At 37.4% G+C, this 19,869-nt stretch overlaps 1 long non-coding RNA gene across 1 annotated transcript; it reads left to right on the top strand.

Moving 5' to 3' along the window:
• Positions 1–6,782: 6,782 nt before the first annotated feature.
• LOC127833987 (uncharacterized) lies at positions 6,783–19,287 on the top strand. The gene is made up of 2 exons (XR_008027713.1): positions 6,783–7,111; positions 18,618–19,287. It is a non-coding gene; the product is annotated as an uncharacterized LOC127833987 (long non-coding RNA).
• Positions 19,288–19,869: the final 582 nt, after the last annotated feature.

Consider the following 19,869-nt stretch of genomic DNA (forward strand, 5'->3'; position numbering starts at 1 on the left):
TATGTTATCATAACATTTTTTCTTTATGGTCCTTTAATTTAAAAGTTTTTAAAGCTGTGCATGAACAAACAAAGCATTTCAACTGCACATGTAATGTTTGTACATAGATGCACATGTACATAGCACTTTATGCTGTTTTTAGACTTTCATTTCGAGATACACAATGGTATGTACAAAATCTATATTGATGCAATTTGTTTTTATAAAATATGATATAGTTGTAGTAATCTTATGCGGAATATATTTTGATATATAATGTTAACATAATATTCACATATGATATGATATTTAATTATTTACTTTGTTTTATGCTGTTGAACATTTAGTATTTATTTGTAATTACCTTTATATAAATGTGTGTGAGTCCTAAATATACATACAAGAAATACATCAAGCTATTCTTCTGCTCCAGTGGCTGCTGAGTCAGGACAACGATGCTGAGGATGTGGTGGACAAGAATGACCTGAATACGCAGAAGGTAACATATTCACGCTTAAATTTTCAGGTATTTTCTGGGGAAAAAGGCAATTTTGGGACTAGGATTTTTTTCCCACGAAAAAAGTCCATTGATTTAGGAAAAACAAATTTAATAAAAATTCTTTGTAATACTTCAAATTTAATACCAATAAAATCATAGTATGATAGTTATATACTTTGTTAGATCTAATTTAAATATGAATGAGATATATAATTATCATAAGGCAAAAAAGATGAGGATGTAAAGAACAGTATGAATTTACATAAGGAAAAATATCCTCTTTAATTGTTTGCGTATTACAAAATCATTGATCGTCCATATGAAATGTCGTCGTAAAAAAACGTTTATGAACACAGCAGTTAATGCGTGGATTTTTCAAATGGGAAAAATAAATGAGGTATTTATGTCAGTTATTTTCCGGTGTGTTGTGATACATTTGTGGATCAGTCAACTCTTAAAATCAACAAAAAATAATGTCAAGAATGAAGAGGACAAGAATGATATGATTTCACAGAAGGTAAAATAGGGTCTTTTCTTGTGTATATCCTTTTTAAAACACGACATCTTTTACTTGAGGATCAATAACTAAAAACCTTTTTCAGCTCGATGCTTCCCAACTTATTCATAAGAAACCTCATTAACACATCAGCTCGAGAATTTATGTCATTCCCATGCAGACCTTAAGTTTTTAAAAAGATGTGAGATATTTAATAAAGCTTGGAATGCCTTGGTTGTATAGAGCCTGTTTGATATCAAGTTTTTAGTATGTTTATAGTGTTGCTGGTATTTGTCAAATTTGGGGTCTGAAATCGACCCCATTTACAATCCTAAAACAATTTATTTTTCCCAAACGACTGCCTTAAATTTCAAGTTGAAGATAATGAAATATAAATGTATCACAATATCAAGTTAATCTCCCTACCCAGCTCTATTACTTGAACCTTATTTCATGTAAATACAATATTGAAAACGCTTAATCTCGATTATATAGTATTTGTAAGCAAAACACCAACAACATCAATGTCCCAATTTGTAGTCAAAACACCAAGAATTTTCCCTCTTAGAAGGACTCCGGCCTCATTACCAAAACTTAAGTTAAGTCTGCTTACAGTCTGTTGTTGAGTGTTTTTTCAAGAAACATATGTGCCTCCCTCTGGGATAATGAGACTAAATGCATGTGCGTAAAGTGTGGTCCCAGATTAGCCTGTGTAGTTTGCACAGGGACTAAATACATTTGTGTAAAGTGTGGTCCCAGATTAGCCTGTGTAGTATGTACAGGGACTAAATACATGTGTGTAAAGTGTGGTCCCAGATTAGCATGTTATTCTGTACAGGGACTAATTGCATGTGCGTAAAGTGTGGTCCCAGATTAGCCTGTGTAGTCTGCACAGGGACTAAATACATGTGCGTAAAGTGTGGTCCCAGATTAGCCTGTGTAGTCTGTACAGGGACTAAATGCATGTGCGTAAAGTGTGTTCCCAGATTAGCCTGTGTAGTCTGTACAGGGACTAAATGCATGTGCGTAAAGTGTGGTCCCAGATTAGCCTGTGTAGTCTGCACAGGGACTAAATACATGTGCGTAAAGTGTGGTCCCAGATTAGCCTGTGTAGTCTGTACAGGGACTAAATGCATGTGCGTAAAGTGTGGTCCCAGATTAGCCTGTGTAGTCTGTACAGGGACTAAATGCATGTGCGTAAAGTGTGGTCCCAGATTAGCCTGTGTAGTCTGCACAGGGACTAAATGCATGTGCGTAAAGTGTGGTCCCAGATTAGCTTGTGTAGTCTGTACAGGGACTAATCGCATGTGTGTAAAGTGTGGTCCCAGATTAGCCTGTGTAGTCTGTACAGATAAGTAAAGCATTAGCCAACACTTTTCTTGTTTTAATACAAAATGACTTAATTGTATTTATGTTCATGCTATTAAGGACAAGGATCCAATAACTTGCCAGATTAGAAATTCATGTTGTTAAAAACCTTCACAGCCAGTCAACAGGCATAGTTTGTTATAAATTGTAATATAATTTGTTACAAGTTCCTATCAGCCACTGTGATGTTGTTGTTTTCAGCAGAGCACCAGCATTGATATCGAGTTGTCCCAGCAGCCGCACCAGTCCCGCCTGCAGTAGCCCCAGTCCAGAACGATCCTTCCCCTCCCTTGACTTCTAACTCCTCCCCCTTGACCACCTGCCTCAAAAAGTCAGCATCCGTTCTGCAGGAAATTCTGAGCATGATTCTGTTCTGAACAAACGCAATGCCCACGTCACGTTTTTCAAACATAAGCCTGAGTAATTTTGTTAAGCTCCGCGTGGACCTGAAAGGGACGAGTGTTACAGACACGAAAAGTTATTGCAGTTGTTATGGTAACGCTAACAGTCAGTTGTTGCTGTTGGACATCTTAACAAATATCATGAAGAATAAAAAGTTCAATAACTTGTTCCAATCTTAATGGGGCAAACAGAAATTGAACGGGAGAAAATCATGGAACAATAAAAGCGTACGCTTTCCTAGTGGGATACTTCTGCTGTTGATAGTTTGGACAACAGTAGGGTTACGGACTGCCCCAGATTGTCCTCTCAGCGGCTAAAATATCATAAAAGAACGGACTTTTGGCAATGTTACTGACAAAGAAAGGCAATAATGACTTGGTTGTGAATACCCAGAGCACGATACATCCATTCTGACAAACAAAGGCGGTAATGACTCGGTTGTGAACACCCAGAGCGCGATACATCTATGCTGACACAGAAAGGCAGTAATGACTTGGTTGTAAACACCCAGAACACGATACATCCGTGCTGACACAGAAAGGCAGTAATGACTTGGTTGTTAACACCCAGAGCACAATATATCCATGCTGACACAGAAAGGCAGTAATGACTTGGTCGTGAACACCCAGAAAACAATGCATCCATGCTTACACAGAAAGGCAATAATGACTTGGCTGTGAACACAGAACACGATACACCCATGCTGACACCGAAAGGCAGTAATGACATGGCTGTGAAAACAGAGCACAATGCATCCATGCTGAAACGAAAAGGCAGTCATGAATATGCTGTGAACACCCAGAGCACGATATATCCTTGCTGACACAGGAAGGCAGTAATGACTATGCTGTGAACACCCAAAGCAAGATATATCCATGCTGACACAGAAAGGCAGTAATGACTATGCAGTGAACACCCAGAGCAAAATACATCCATGCTGACACAGAAAGGCAATAATGACTTGGTTGTGAACACCCAGAGCAAGATATATCCATGCTGACACAGAAAGGCAGTTATGACTTGGCTGTGAACACAGAACACGATACACCCATGCTGACACAGAAAGGCAGTAATGACTTGACTGTGAACACAGAACACGATACACCCATGCTGACACAGAAAGGCAGTAATGACTTTCCTGTAAACACAGAGAACAATACATCCATGCTGACACAGAAAGGCAGAATTGACTTGGCAGTGAACAAAGAGCGACATACATCCATGCTGACACAGAAAGGCAGTAAGAATACATCCATTCTGACACAGAAAGTCAGTAATGACTTGGCTGTGAACACAGAGCACAATACATCCATGCTGACACAGAAAGGCAGTTATGACGTGGTTATGAACACAGAGCACAATACATCCTTGTTGACACAGAAAACAGTAATGGCTTTGCTGTGAACTCAGAGCACGATACATCCATGCTGACACAGAAAGGTAGTATTGACTTTGCTGTGAACTCAGAGCACGATACATCCATGCTGACACAGAAAGGCAGTAATGACTTGGATGTAAACACCCAGAGCACAATACATCCATGCTGACACAGAAAGGCAGTAAAGACTTGGTTGTAAACACCCAGAGCACAATACATCCATGCTGACACAGAAAGGCAGTAAAGACTTTGTTGTAAACACTAAGAGATCCATACATCCATAAGGTGTGCCACAAACGCAAATTACGCCCACTATTGTGAACAAGGTGCTTAAAGTGAAAACGTCTGGTTTTGTTATGAGCACTTAGCACTCCGAGCCCTAAAGGCTTCGCATTGAATTGATGGAAGAGAAGGCTTTGAAAAATAACAGCAGTTTTGTTGTGTGGTCCAGTACGCCCTTCAACTCTCAACCTGAAGAAAGCAGAACTCAAACTCGGCTCTTATCAATATCAGCAAGGCCAGCATGTCATCTCAGCTTCTTGAGCTTCAGGTGAGACCTTACAGTGTTAATTATTTTCTTGAAATTGGGTCCGAAATTCAGTCCCATTCTTATCTCAAAAAGTGTCTATATCCATGATTACTGGCTTAAGTTCTCAATTCATGGTGTCCCTGAAGAAAAATAATGTTTTGATAGGTTGCAACATTGAGTTAATCAGAACTCAAATTCAGCCTTTGGCAATATCAGCGAGGCCAGCATTTCAGCTCAGCTTCTTGAGCTTCAGGTGAGTGTTATTCATTTTGTCGAAATTGGGGCCAAAATTGAGTCCCATTCCTAATCTCAAACAGTTTATTTTTTCCATAATTACTGGCTTAAGTTCTCAATTCAAGGTTTGACCCCAAACAATGTTTAATAGGTTACAAATTGAGTTTGTTTCCTTATGCAGCTCTATAAGTTGAACCTTAGTGCAATTTATCTTGATAGCACTTATTCTCAATTTGTAAATTATGTTTAGCAAAAACTACAACCATTTTCCCAATTTAATTCAAAACACTATGATTTTTAGCTCATCTATTTTTTGAAAAAAATTATGAGCTATTGTCATCACCTTGGCGTCGGTGTCGGCGTCTGGTTAAGTTTTGCGTTTAGGTCCACTTTTCTTGTAAAGTATCAATGCTATTTCATTTAAACTTGGTACACTTACTTACTATCATTAGGGGACTGGGCAGGCAAAGTTAGATAATTCTGGCTTGCATTTTGACAGAATTATGTGCCCTTTTTATACTTAGAAAATTGAAAATTTTGGTTAAATTTTGTGTTTAGGTCTATTTTATTCCTTAAGTATCAAAGCCATTGCTTTCTTACTTGCAGCACTTACTAACTATCATAAGGGACTGTGCAGGCAAAGTTATAAAAATCTGACTGGCATTTTGACCGAATTATGTGCCCTTTTTATACTTAGAAAATTGAAAATTTGGTTAAGTTTTGTGTTTAGGTTCACTTTTTTCCTAAAGTATCAAAGCCATTGCTTTCATACTTGCAATAGTTACTAACTATCGTAAGGGGACTGTGCAGGTAGAGTTATGCAACTCTGACTGGCATTTTGACAGAATTATGTGCCCTTTTTATACTTAGAGAATTGAAAATTTGGTTAAGTTTTGTGTTTAGGTCCACTTTTTTCCTAAAGTTTCAAAGCCATTGCTTTCATACTTGCAACACTTACAAACTATCGTAAGGGGACTGTGCAGGCAAAGTTTTGTAACTCTGACTGGCATTTTGACAGAATTATGTGCCCTTTTTATACTTAGAAAATTGAAAATTTGGTTTAGTTTTGTGTTTAGGTCCACTTTTTTCCTAAAGTATCAAAGCCATTGCTTTCATACTTGCAACACTTACAAACTATCGTAAGGGGACTGTGCAGGCAAAGTTTTGTAACTCTGACTGGCATTTTACTGATGTATGTGCCCTTTTTATACTTTGAAAATTTGGTTAAGTTTTGTGTTTAGGTCCACTTTTTTCCTAAAGTATCAAAGCCATTGCTTTCATACTTGCAACACTTACTAACTATCGTAGAGGGACTGTGCAAGCAAAGTTCTGTAACTCTGACTGGCATTTCGACGGAATTATGTGCGCTTTATACTTGAAAATTTGGTTAAGTTTTGTGTTTTGGTCCACTTTACCCCTAAAGTATCATAGATATTGCTTTCATACTTGGAACACTCGCAAACTATCATAAGGGGACAGTAAAGGATAAGTTGCATAACTCTTGTTGTCAGTTTTTTACGGAATTATGGCCCTTTTATGACTTAGTTACTGTAAATATATGGTTACATTTTGTGTTTAGATCCACTTTACTTCTAAAGTATCAAGGCTATTGCTTTTAAACTGTAAATACTTTCATGCTATCATGAGGGTACTGTACCTGGAAAGTTGATTTTTACCTTGACCTTTGAATGACCTTGACTGTCAAGGTCAAATTATTAAATTTTGCTAAAATTGCCATAACTTCTTAATTTATGAGAATCCCCGAATCCCCCTCCCCCCGAATCCCCCCTATATCCCCCATTATTATTTTTTTCAAATTAAAGATCTTCTAATAAATGACCACCACACCCTCTCACTATACCTCCAACCCACAAAAAAATAATGTTTATGCCCCAGGTAGGGTGGCATATAGCAGTTGAACTGTCCGTCAGTATGTCAGTCAGTCTGTCTGTCAGTCCGAAAAAAACTTTAACATTGGCCATAATTTTTTCACTTTTAAGATAGCAACTTGATATTTTGCATGCATGTGCATCTCATGGAGCTGCACATTTTGAGTGGTGAAAGGTCAAGGTCATCCTTCAAGGTCAAATGTCAAATTTATGGTGTCTGTCCGTCCGAAAACTTTAACATTGGCCATAACTTTTTCAATATTGAAGATAGCAACTTGATATTTGGCATGCATGTGTATCTCATGGAGCTGAACATTTTGAGTGGTGAAAGGTGAAGGTGAAGGTCATCCTTCAAGGTCAAGGTCATTCTTTAAGGTCAAAGGTAAAAAAACAAATACAAAATTCAAAGCGGCATTGTCAGGAAGCTGAACATTTTGAGTGGTGGAAGTTCAAGGTCAAGGTCATTCTTCAAGATCAAGGTCATCCTTCAAGGTCAAAGGTCAAACAAAATAATTTAAAGCGGCGTTATCATGAAGCTGCATATTTTGGGTGGCTGTAGGTTCAAGGTCAAGGACATCCTTTAAGGTCAAGGTCATCCTTCAAGGTCAAAGGCTAAAAAAATAATCAAAGCGGCGTTATCATGAAGCTGCATATTTTGAGTGGTGGAAGTTCAAGGTCAAGGTAATCCTCCAAGGTAATTTTTTTTTTTCGAAGCGGTGTTCTCATGAAGCTGCACATTTTGAGTGGTGGAAGTTCAATGTCAAAATTATCCTTCAAAGTCAAGGTCATCCTTCAAGGTCAAAGGTCAAATAAAAAATCAAAGCGGCGTTCTCATGAAGCTGCACATTTTGAATGGTGGAAGTTCAAGGTTAAGGTCATTCTTCAAGGTCAAGGTCATCCTTCAAGGTCAAAGGTCACAAAATAATAATTTCAAAGCGGCGTTATCATGAAGCTGCACATATTGAGTGGTGGAAGTTCAAGGTCAAGGTCATCCTTCAAGGTCAAGGTCATCCTTCAAGGTCAAAGGTCAAAAATAATATTTCAAAGCGTCCTTCTCATAAAGCTGCACATTTTGAGTGGTGGAAGTTCAAGGTCAATGTCATCCTTCAAAGTCAAAGGTAAAAAAAATAATTTCAAAGCGGTGCAATAGGGGGCATTGTATTTCTGACAATCACATCACTTGTTTTTTTCAAACATGGTTAAAAAACACAAATATTTGTTTTTATTATTTTAATTTTGAAAAACCGTCCAACCATCCAACCCAAGAATCCTCCCCCACTTAAAAAAATATTGTTGTCTTTTTTTTTTCATTTTTGGAAGATAATGTAATAAATGACCACACCCCCACACTATACACCCCTCTCCACTCCACCCCTCCCTCCTTTGTGATTGAAATTGAGATAGGTCCCTACACCTTTAAAAAAAATATACATGAGCTGTCTGCATCCGCAAGGCGGTGCTCTTGTTTACGAATTGTCCCAATCCAAAAATGGTTAAAATAAATTCTGCACCGAGCTAGCCCCTAGTTATAGCACATTTTAAAGTTTTCTATCAGAATAACTGGCTTAATTATATCCCCACAAACGAAGTTTAGGGGGGTATATAGGAGTGAACTTGTCTGTCTGTCTGTCGGTCTGTATTACGTGTCCGCTCTCTTATTAAAGTAGTTTTCATCCGATCTTCACCAAACTTGGTCAGAAGTTGTGTCTACATGATGTCTAGGCCAAGTTCGAACATGGCCTTGCCGGGTCAAAAACTAGGTCACGGGGTCACTTAGTGCGTTTTAAACATTCAGCATGTTGTCCGCTATCTAATTCAAGTAGTTTCCATCCGAACTTCACCAAACTTGGTCAGAAGTTGTATCTAGATGATCTTAATGCCAAGTTCGAACATGGGCCTTGCCGGGTGAAAAACTAGGTCTCGGGGTCACTTAGTGCGTTTTTTAAACATTCAGCATAGTGTCCTCTCTCTTATTCAACTAGTTTTCATCCCATCTTCACCAAACTTGGTCAGAAGTTTTATCTAGATGATCTGAAGGCCAAGTTTGAACATGGGCCATGCCAGATAAAAACAAGGTCACAGGGTCACTTAGTACGTTTTACACATTGAGCATGGTGTCCGCTCTCTCTTTCAAGTAGTTTAAATCCGATCTTCACCACACTTGGTCAGAAGTTGTAACTAGATGATGTGTAGGTCAAGTTCGAACATGGGCCATGACGGCTCAAAAACTAGGTCACGGGGTCACTTAGTCTGTTTTAAACCTCACCATGTTGTCCGCTCTCTAATTCAAGTAGTTTTTATTCAATCTTCACCAAAATTGGTCAGAAGTTGTATCTTGATAATGTCTAGTTCAAGTTTGAATATGGGTCATGCCGGGTCAAAAACAAAGTCACGGGGTCACTTAGTGCGTTTTAAACATCACAATGTTGTCTGCTCTCTAATTCAAGTAGTTTTCATCTAATCTTCACCAAACTTGGTCAGAAGTTGTATATAGACGATGTCTATGTCAAGTTTGAATATGGGTCTTGTCGGGTCAAAAACTAAGTCGTGGGGTATCTTAGTGCGTTTTAAACCTTACCATGTTGTCTGCTCTCTAATTCAAGTAGTTTTCATCCAATCCTCACCAAACTTGGTCACAAGTTGTATCTGAATGATCTCTAGGACAAATTTGAACATGGGCCATTCCGGGCCTAAAACTAGGTCACCGGGTCACTTTATGCATTTTTTAACATTCAGCATGGTGTCCGCTCTCTAATTCAAGTAGATTTACATCCGATCTTCACCAAACTTGGTAAGAAGTTTTATGGAGATGATCTTAAGGCCAAGTTAGAACATGGGACTTTCTGGGTAAAAAAAACTAGGTCAAGGGGTCACTTAGTGCGTTTTAAAAATTGAGCATGGTGTCCGCTGTTTTTTGTAAAGACGAAATGCAAAATATTATGTTTCATTGAGTCGTGTGGGGGTATTCGTCTCGTCGGTGACAAAGCTCTAGTTTCTTATTTCACTAAGTTTAATTACTATTTTGAACTCACATCTCTTGTTTCTAATTAAATGCCATACAATTGTATTGTCTCACATTTACAGTTGTTATGTCTCAGGTATAAGTACATAAACTGTCACATTTAAAGGTGTGGAGACTCACACTTAAATATGTAGACTGTAACATTTAAAGTTGTGTTGTCTCACATTTTAAGTTGCTGAGTATCACATTAAAAAAATGTAGTCTCACATTTAAAGTTCTATAGTCACACAATTAAAGCTCTACAGTCTCACATTTTGAACTGCTCAAGTAATGCCTGTTTTTGATTTACAAAAAATAAATATAACACTTTGCTACAAACCCAAACATTCCAATTTCAAGTTGGTGCGCGTAAAACATCGATGCTAAGTTATTCTGAATTCTAATTGGTGAAAAATTAATTGCAATATTCTAAATATCAATTATAGGCGCAATGTTTGGCATTTAAAAAACAGGTCTGTGAAGTAAGGTGTTGAAAGGCTTATTCATGTGTCACTAAACAAGCCGGTTTTAGTTAACTTTCCATTTCCTTTTCAGTGAACTTTACAAGCAAACATGACAAACGTCATTTAAGTGAAAGTCGATGACAACCCCCTTGCACAAATACTACAACTCGCTTAAGAAATTTAGCACGAAGACGTCTTGCGTCAGACTACCAAGCCTCCTATCATTATCTCTTCCCATGTTGGCTACATCAACACTTCCAACAGCAGAGCCTTGGTGAGTTCGACTTCCGTCTCAGCATCGATGTCGCTTAGCAAAAATTAGATGACGGGCGTCGAAAAATTGGGCCGGACAAGTCGCTCGAACTGCAACGATCTGATCAAACAGGTAGATCAGGCGTTGCGTGACACGTCCGTTAATGTGACTGACCTCGATATGTTGTTCTCGAACAATGTGAACCTTAGGCCTAGAGAGCAGTATGCGATTGACGCCATTCAACAACAGTTGTTGTCTGCAATTCTCGTGTATTTGGCCCAGTCGCAGCAGCAGCAGCAACAAGAACAATAAGTAGTATCTTAGTGGTGTTCTGGGATATGGGGCTTCATGTATGTGTTTAAATTGTCATCCCAGATTAGGCTTTGCTGACTGCACATACATTAAGTCCTATTAAATTGTCATCCCAGATTAGCCTGTGCAGACCGCACATACATTAAGTCCTATTAAATTGTCATCCCAGATTAGCCTGTGCAGACTGCACATACATTAAGTCCTATTAAATTGTCATCCCAGATTAGCCTGTGCAGACTGCACATACATTAAGTTCTATTAAAGTGTCATCCCAGATTAGCCTGTGCAGACTGCACATACATAAAGTCCTATTAAATTATCATCCCTGATTAGCCTGTGCAGACGGCACATACATTTAGTCCTATTTAAGTGTCATCCCAGATTAGCCTGTGCAGACTGCACATACATTAAATCCTATTAAAGTGTCATCCCAGATTAGTCTGTGCAGACTGCACATACATTAAGTCCTATTAAAGTGTCATCCCTGATTAGCCTGTGCAGACTGCACATACATTAAGTCCTTTTAAAGTGTCATCCCAGATTAGCCTGTGCAGACTGCACATACATTAAGTCCTATTAAAGTGTCATCCCAGATAAGCCTGTGCAGACTGCACATACATTAAGTCCTATGAAAGTGTCATCCCTGATTAGCCTGTGCAGACTGCACATACATTTAGTCCTTTTAAAGTGTCATCCCAGATTAGCCTGTGCAGACTGCACATACATTAAGTCCTATTAAAGTGTCATCCAAGATTAGCCTGTGCAGACTGTACATATATTAAGACCTATTTTCCCAGAATGAGACTCATATACTACACTTAACATCAGTATTTTTTCTGCCTGATTAAGGTCCAAGCATCAAATGGTATGTGTTTTTAAAATTAATCAACTTGGTAAATAAATAGCAAATATCAATTGATCTAATATCAGGTTTAATCATAGAAGGTTAAGGCATAGTTTTGTCTACGCTTCGGCCGAAATTCAGCCCTTGAACCAAACGTTTATCCTTGCATATAAAATCCGCTGTAATAGATTTTTTAAATTTTATTTAATTTTAGCAAAACAATTATTTAAATGACTTCAGCACATTATACAATTATTCCCTTCAATATTTTTTTTTAAGTTCCTGAATTTTGTTTTAAGAGCAGGTTCCTACAGGATCCCATGCAGTCATAGATCGGTACCCAGCTGAACAACAGGCTGTCTGGAAAGCTGGGCCCGGACAGGTGCAGCCAGTCTAGAGCTCGGGCTCCAAACTTTCCTGAAATAGTGGGCTGATATTACCTCTTCTACAAGGTATATTGGTCCTGTAATTGACCGTGTATAATGTGCAGTGTGTTACTACTCAAAATTTTATTTCAATAGTGTGTGCATGTTATACATTGGTAATACTCTATTCTTGCTGCTAACTTTAACAAAATTCATTACGTACTTGTAAATATTCATAATAGTTGCCATTTTGTATTGCCTTGAAAGATAGGGGAGGTCGTATAGAATTGTAGAATTCTCTCCGTCCGTCCTTCCATTCTTCCTTATGTCCATCCAACCCTTTTGGAGTTACAGGTAACTTAAAGCAGATTGGTTAGATAGGGATGAAAAATGATTGTATCAAGTGTACAGTATATAGTAGGCTGTGTGTTTGTGAAGTGTTTAGTGTATATCTCATTTGTATCAAGAGCCTTCAAACATAATGTATTCCTTATATTATTCAATCAAACAACATTGATTGACCTCCAATATAACTGAGGCTATTTCAGAATGCATTAATTATTTGCTTTACAGGGACATATGTCAGTGATGCGCAAAGAGCTGGTTTTCTGTTCACAGAGGAATATCCTAACAACTCCAACTCAGCCACTACATCTCAAAAGGTAAGTCCCCTAACCATTGCAAAACGTACACTGTGGCACCAGATCACTGGGATATAAGTCGTCCATTCTGCACAGTATGCAACCACAGCAGATTTGCTTATTTCCCTGACAGGTACCCAATAGAACAAGAATGGGATTACTTGTTTGATATGCACAGTTCTGTGGTCTGAGCTGAATTCTACCTTGGGACCTTTCGATTCCTAGACCAGCATCCCACCACTTGACTAAGGTCCCACATTCATACAGTATAACGCAAAGACAAAGACATGATACCTGAGCTATTTTCAAGTATTTTTAAGTATTGCCAATGTAAAGTGATGAAAGATTAGGATATTTGTTGCACTCCGGGATAAATAGAAAGTCCCTTTTCCCCATTGCTATGCACCTGGTGAACATATTTGTTTCTCTATAACCACCTGTGAAAGTTTAATAATACACTGAAATTTACTGAACACAAATTCTCTTTTGATTTAAAATGATTGCATGACATGTCTATATTAATTTTAGAAGCTTTCCATCTCTGAAACGTTGTTGCCACAAAATTGGTTCTGTTCAAATCTGTTTAAGTTGGCTTAGCAATATGGAAGCTTATGGTTGACAAAGACAATTTTAATAATGCAAAAAATGCTTGACATATTTGCACAATTATCTGTCAAGTTGTTTGACACACAATCTACTTTTTCCAGACAACTCGAATATCAAGGCGTTAAGTTTGTTCTGGATGCAGTTACAGTCTCAGCTTTCAAGCCAGCAGCTGTCGATGTATTGAGATTCTCTCCTCTCCATGTTATCTGACCTGCTGCATGTAAACATCCTGCACATAGAACCTTTGTGAGTTTGTGAGACATGTGTACGCTTTCTGTAAATACCTACTTTCAGAGACGGTTTAAGGGAATGCTGGTCTGTCTAAACGTTTGTCCGTCTGTCAGGTTTTGTGGCATACATAACTTCGAAAAAAATTCTTATTTTGTTATGCAACTATCCAAACAACTAAATCAGCATGTGGACGTGTACTGTTGTGTATTTTATATCAGCTTCCTTTTTCATTAGTGGAATGGGAGATAAAAAACTTTTTTTCATAAGATGTTCATATTATTTTGCCGTAAATATTTAATAATTAAGGAATATATCTCGGACCACCTATCTATAAATTCAAATCAAAGAAGTTTTAGCACCATACGGCAGTTTTGTTCTTTATCTTTGCTTTCCTAAGTTACACAATCAGAATAATGAACTGAAATTAACATACCTTCCTTTATTTCAGATCCCAATCGATGTAATTAAACCGGCCAATGAAAAAGACAGCCTGTTACAGCACTTGTCATTAGATTGATGCCTTGCATGCCTTTAAAGATCATTTATACATACAATTTAAGCATGATAGTCAATAAGTGCCTGCGTTGGCTTCTTAAAAGACTCACAGTCCTTTGTGAGCATTACGATGGAATTCTTCATCTTTAAATATCGGGAAGGCAGGAAAACACCAGTCACTGTTAAGACAAAAATGAGGGCATGACAAAGCACAATAAGACAAGCCAAGTCATGTGATCAGCCAAGTCCAGTGGCCTGACACATCTTGTGACCAGCGTAGTCCTGTGATAAGACAAGTCCTGTGGCCAGACACGTCTTGTGGTTAGCGTAGTCCTGTGATCAGACAAGTCCTGTGGCCAGACACGTCTTGTGGCCAGCCAAGTCCTGTGATCAGACAAGTCCTGTGGCCAGACACGTCTTGTGGCCAGCCAAGTCATGTGATCATACAAGTCATGTGATTAGTCAAGTCCTGTTACCAGCCAAGTCCTGTGACCAGCCAACTCCTGTGATTAGTCAAGTCCTGTTACCAGCCAAGTCCTGTGACCAGCCAAGTCTTGTGACCAGTCAAGTCTTTAGATCAGCCAAGCCCTGTGATCAGCCAAGTCTTGTGGTCAGCCAAGTCTTTTGATAAGCCAAGTGCTGTGACCAGCGTAGTCTTGTGGTCAGCTAAGTCATGTGATCAGCCAAGTCTCATGATCAGTCAAGTCTTGTGGCCAACCAAGTCATGCAATCAGCCAAGTCATATGACCAGCCAAGTCATGCAGCCAGCCAAGTCATTTGATCAACCAAGTCTTGTGATCAGCCAAGTCCTGTGACCAGCCAAGTAATGTGATCAGCAGAATTGTATGATCAGCCAGGTCCTGTGACCAGCCAAGTCCTGTTACCAGCCAAGTCATGTGGCCAGCGAAGTCAAATGACAGGTCATGACCTGTGATCAGCCAAGTCTTAGCACCAGCTTAGTTCTGTGGCCATCCAAGTCATGCGCCAAGCGAAGTGTTTTGGCCAGCCATTTTTTATGACCAGCAACTTTGTCTCGTGTGTACAATCCGATTGTATGGAAAGAAAAATCTACATTTCATATTGTATGGTTATAATGATACTGACAGTACCTTGATGATTACGTATTTTGTTATATATTGGTAAAAACCAATATGATAAGGGGTAACTTAGTAATAGCAGTAATGTAAAGTATTATTTCAAGAGCAAAATAATGCAAGTATTACTATTTTGTCTTTACTCAGAAACTGACTCTATATAGCTTTATCCTGATTATCGTAAACAGACTGACAAAATGATTTTACAATTGTTTTTTTAAACATTGATTTTAAGCATTCACAAAGTTGTTTAAATAATGCTGATACCTTGGACAATATTTAACGTATTTATTGTCTAAACAAGACATGCTTATTTTTAGTTTTTACCTATAAAATAGCACAATTTGATAGGTAAAATAATTGATCAGAACGGTTCATAATTGTGATGCTTCGATTTTGATATGTCTGTCATTCTGTCTGTGTACATTTATCATCAGTTTGCTGTTTTGAGACAGTATTTTATCAAGAATTTCATGTAGTGATGTTATAGTAAAATATCAAATAAAAATTTGATTTATTCAAACTATATTAACCTTCTGTTAATTATCAATTTGTTTATTGACAACAGATACTTTGTTTAATATTAACAATAGTTAAACGCGTTATCAAAATTGTGTGAATGTACATGCATAATATTGCGATAATTGATGCACACATTAATGGAAAAACTATTTAAAGAAAGTGAAATTTAGAAGTGAATCTTAATTCGAATGGAGTTTGTTTAATTATCAAAAAAGGATGCTTTCATTGTTGAAAATATGATAGTAATTCCTCCACAAGTAATTTTGTTTCAAAGTGAGTATTTTCATGAATAATGATCCTAGATATGGTTGTAGATTGTTCTTGTTGTATCATATACAGACATGCTCATCATTTGTGTTGACATTTGCATTCTAGCATTAAAAGTTCATTATGCTTTAAATATTTGTATGTACACATTTGCGTCCAGCTTTTCTAATGTAATAAGTAAATAACGTAACACAGATTTATGTGTCACTGTATATAAGTTTATTTTGTCATTTGTAAATAGATTAACTGCAAAGCTAATGTTTTTGTTTGTACATTATTCATAAAATGTTGCCATTTCAAACAAATACATTCACTGTTTGAATTCATTTGTACAAAATTGTTTCATATTAAACATCAATTACATATCAGGCAATAGAGAAAAAGAAATTGCTTTTGATGAATGAGCACATTAACCTGTATAGTCAATTAAGACATGCAGAATATCAGATTATTAACATAATAATATACTTAAAGCATTAGAAATACCTTGTTTTATGTCAAGCTTTTCAGTTAATATAATTAAGCAACAACTATATGGAAATTTGAAAAACAGTGAATAACGATTCAAGGGAGAGCACTGTGATATACTAAATAAAAGTCGTCTCCCTTGTTAGAGTATAATTTTACCTCTCAACGTAACAAGAACATTGAATCTTTTTATGTCCCCCTACCCACTATAGTGGGGGAAATATTGTTTTTGCCCTGTCTGTCTTTTGGTCTGTTTGCTCCAACTTTAACATTTGCAATAACTTTTTCAATATTCAAGATAGCAACTTGATATTTGGTATGCATGTGTATCTCATAAAGCTGCCCATTTTGAATGGTGAAAGGTCAAGGTCAAGATCATCCTTCAAGGTCAGAGGTCAAATATATGTTGCAAAAATCGCTTATTTTATGAATACTTGTGCAATATTGAAAATAGCAACTTGATATTTGGCATGCATGTGCATCTCATGGAGCCGCATATTTTGAGTGGTGAAAGGTCAAGGTATCCTTCAAGATCAAAGGTAAAAAAAATCAAAGCGGCACAGAAGGGAACATAATTTTTCTGACAAACACATTTCTTGTTCAGTTGAATTATCCGAAGGGATATTAAATAATTATAACTCTCTGATTATACTCCTTTAATGACGTTTCGGCATAATGCCTTTATCAAAACATTTAAAAACAACTTTATGGAAATATAAAAACATTTCTTGTTGTTTTAATAATTCCGCACTATAAATTATATACTATATTCATTCATCACTAAAGAAATATGGTTTGCATAATTGTTTATTTCTATGCGTTATACCAAATTCACAAGTATGGCATCAATTTAAGTTCATCATAATTTTATTGCCAAAATTGGCCATACAGTGCTAAAAGTTTGGTATTCTGACTATTATAAGTGCATATTCTCATACAATTTCACATTGTATATTTTAACACCGAGGCAATATGTGGTGATATATTAATTTTTAGCTCATCTATTTTTTTAAATAAAATTATGAGCTATTATCATCACCTTGGCGTGGGCGTCGGCGTCCGGTTAAGTTTTGCATTTAGGTCCACTTTTCTCATAAAGTATCAATGCTATTGCATTCAAACTTGGTACACTTACTTACTATCATGAGGGGACTGGGCAGGCAAAGTAAGTTAACTCTGGCGTGCATTTTGACATAATAATGTGCCCTTTTTATACTTAGAAAATTAAAAATTTTGGTTAAGTTTTGTGTTGTTTTTTTATTCCTTAAGTATCAAAGCTATTGCTTTCATACTTGCAACACTTACTAGCTATCGTAAGGGGACTGTGCAGGCAAAGTTATGTAACTCTGACTGGCATTTTGACAGAATTATGGGCCCTTTATACTTGAAAATTTGGTTAAGTTTTGTGTTTTGGTCCACTTTACCCCTAAAGTATCATAGATATTGCTTTCATACTATCATAAGGGGACAGTAAAGGACAAGTTGCATAACTCTGGTTGTCATTTTTACGGAATTGTGGCCTTTTTTGGACTAAGTGACTTTGAATATATGGTTACAGTTTGTGTTCAGATCCTCTTTACTTCTAAAGTATCAAGGCTATTGCTTTCAAACTTCAAATACTTTCATGCTATCATGAGGGTATTGCACCTGGCAAGTTGAATTTTACCTTGAACTTTGAATGACCTGACTCTAAAGGTCAAATTATTAAATTTTGCTAAAATTGCCATAACTTCTTTATTTATAATTAGATTTGATTAATACTTTGACAAAACAGCTCTTACCTGACATACCACAATAGACTCCACCCAATCCATCCCCTACGCCCCCCGAATCCCCCTCAATCACCCCCCCCCCATTTTTTTTAAAGATCATCATTTAATGACCACCACACCCTCACACTATACCTCCACCCCACCCCCACACCGAAAAAATAATTTGTTATGCCCTCGGTAGGGTGGCATATAGCAGTTGAACTGTCCGTCAGTATGTCAGTCAGTATGTCCGTCCGTCCGAAAAAAACTTTAACATTGGCCATAACTTTTTCAGTATTTAAGATAGCAACTTAATATTTGGCATGCATATGTATCTCATGGAGCTGCACATTTTGAGTGGTGCAAGTTCAAGGCCATCCTTCAAGGTAAAATGTCAAATTTATAGCGTCTGTCCGTCCGAAAACTTTAACATTGGCCATAACTCTTTCAATATTGACGAAAGCAACTTGATATTTGGCATGCATGTGTATCTCATGAAGCTGAACATTTTGAGTGGTGAAAGTTGAAGGTGAAGGTCATCCTTCAAGGTCAAATGTCAAATATATGGCGTCTGTCCGTCCGAAAACTTTAACATTGGCCATAACTTTTTTAATATTGAAGATAGCAACTTGATTTTGGCATGCATGTGTATCTCATGAAGCTGCACATTTTGAGTGGTGGAAGTTCAAGGTCAAGGTCATCCTTCAAGGTAAAAAAAAATTCAAAGCTCATAAAGCTGCACATTTTGAGTGGTGGAAGTTCAAGGTCAATGTCATCCTTCAAGGTCAAAGTCATCCTTTAAGGTCAAAGGTCAAAAAAAAATTCAAAGCGGCGTTCTCATGAAGCCGCACATTTTGAGTGGTGGAATTTCAAGGCCAAATTTATTCTTCAAGGTCAAGGTCATCCTTCAAGGTCAAAGGTAAAAGAAATTCAAGCGTCGTTATCAAGAAGCTGCAAATTTTGAGTGGTGGAAGTTCAAGGTCAAGGTCATCCTTCAATATAAAAATAAATAAATAATCAAAGCTGCTTTCTCATGAAGCTGCACATTTTGAGTGGTGGAAGTTCAAGGTCAAGGTCATCCTTCAAGCTCAAGGTTATCCTTCAAGGTCAAAGTTTAAAAAAAATCAAAGCGGCGTTCTCATGAAGCTGCACTTTTTGAGTGGTGGAAGTTCAAGGTCAAGGTCATTCTTCAAGGTCAAGGTCATCCTTCAAGGTCAAAGGTAAAAAAAATCAACGCGGAGTTATCATGAAGCTGCACATTTTGATTGGTGGAAGTTCAAGGTCAAGGTTATCCTTCAATGTCAAGGTCATCCTCCAAGGTCAAAGGTAAAAAAAAATCAAAGCGGCGTTCTCATAAAGCTGCACATTTTGAGTGGTGCAAATTCAAGGTCAAGGTCATCCTTCAAGGTCAAAGGTTAAAAAAACAAAAACAACAATTTTCAAAGCGGCGCAATAGGGGGCATTGTGTTTCTGACGAACACATCTCTTGTTTTTTTTAAACATGGTTAAAAAACACAAATATTTATTTTTATTTTTCAAATACCTTCCAACCATCCCTACCCAAGAATCTAAGAATCTTCCCCCCCCCCATTTTTTTTTCTTGCATTTTTTTTCATTTTTGGAAGATAATGTTATAAATAACCACACCCTCACACTATATACCCCTCTCCACTCCACCCCTCCCTCCTTTGTGATTGAAATTGAGATAGGTCCCTACACATTTAAAAATAAAAATAAATGAGCGGTCTGCACCCGCAAGGCGTTGCTCTTGTTATTTATTG

Source organism: Dreissena polymorpha, chromosome 6, assembly GCF_020536995.1.
Source record: "Dreissena polymorpha isolate Duluth1 chromosome 6, UMN_Dpol_1.0, whole genome shotgun sequence".
In the NCBI taxonomy this organism is placed as follows: domain Eukaryota; kingdom Metazoa; phylum Mollusca; class Bivalvia; order Myida; family Dreissenidae; genus Dreissena; species Dreissena polymorpha.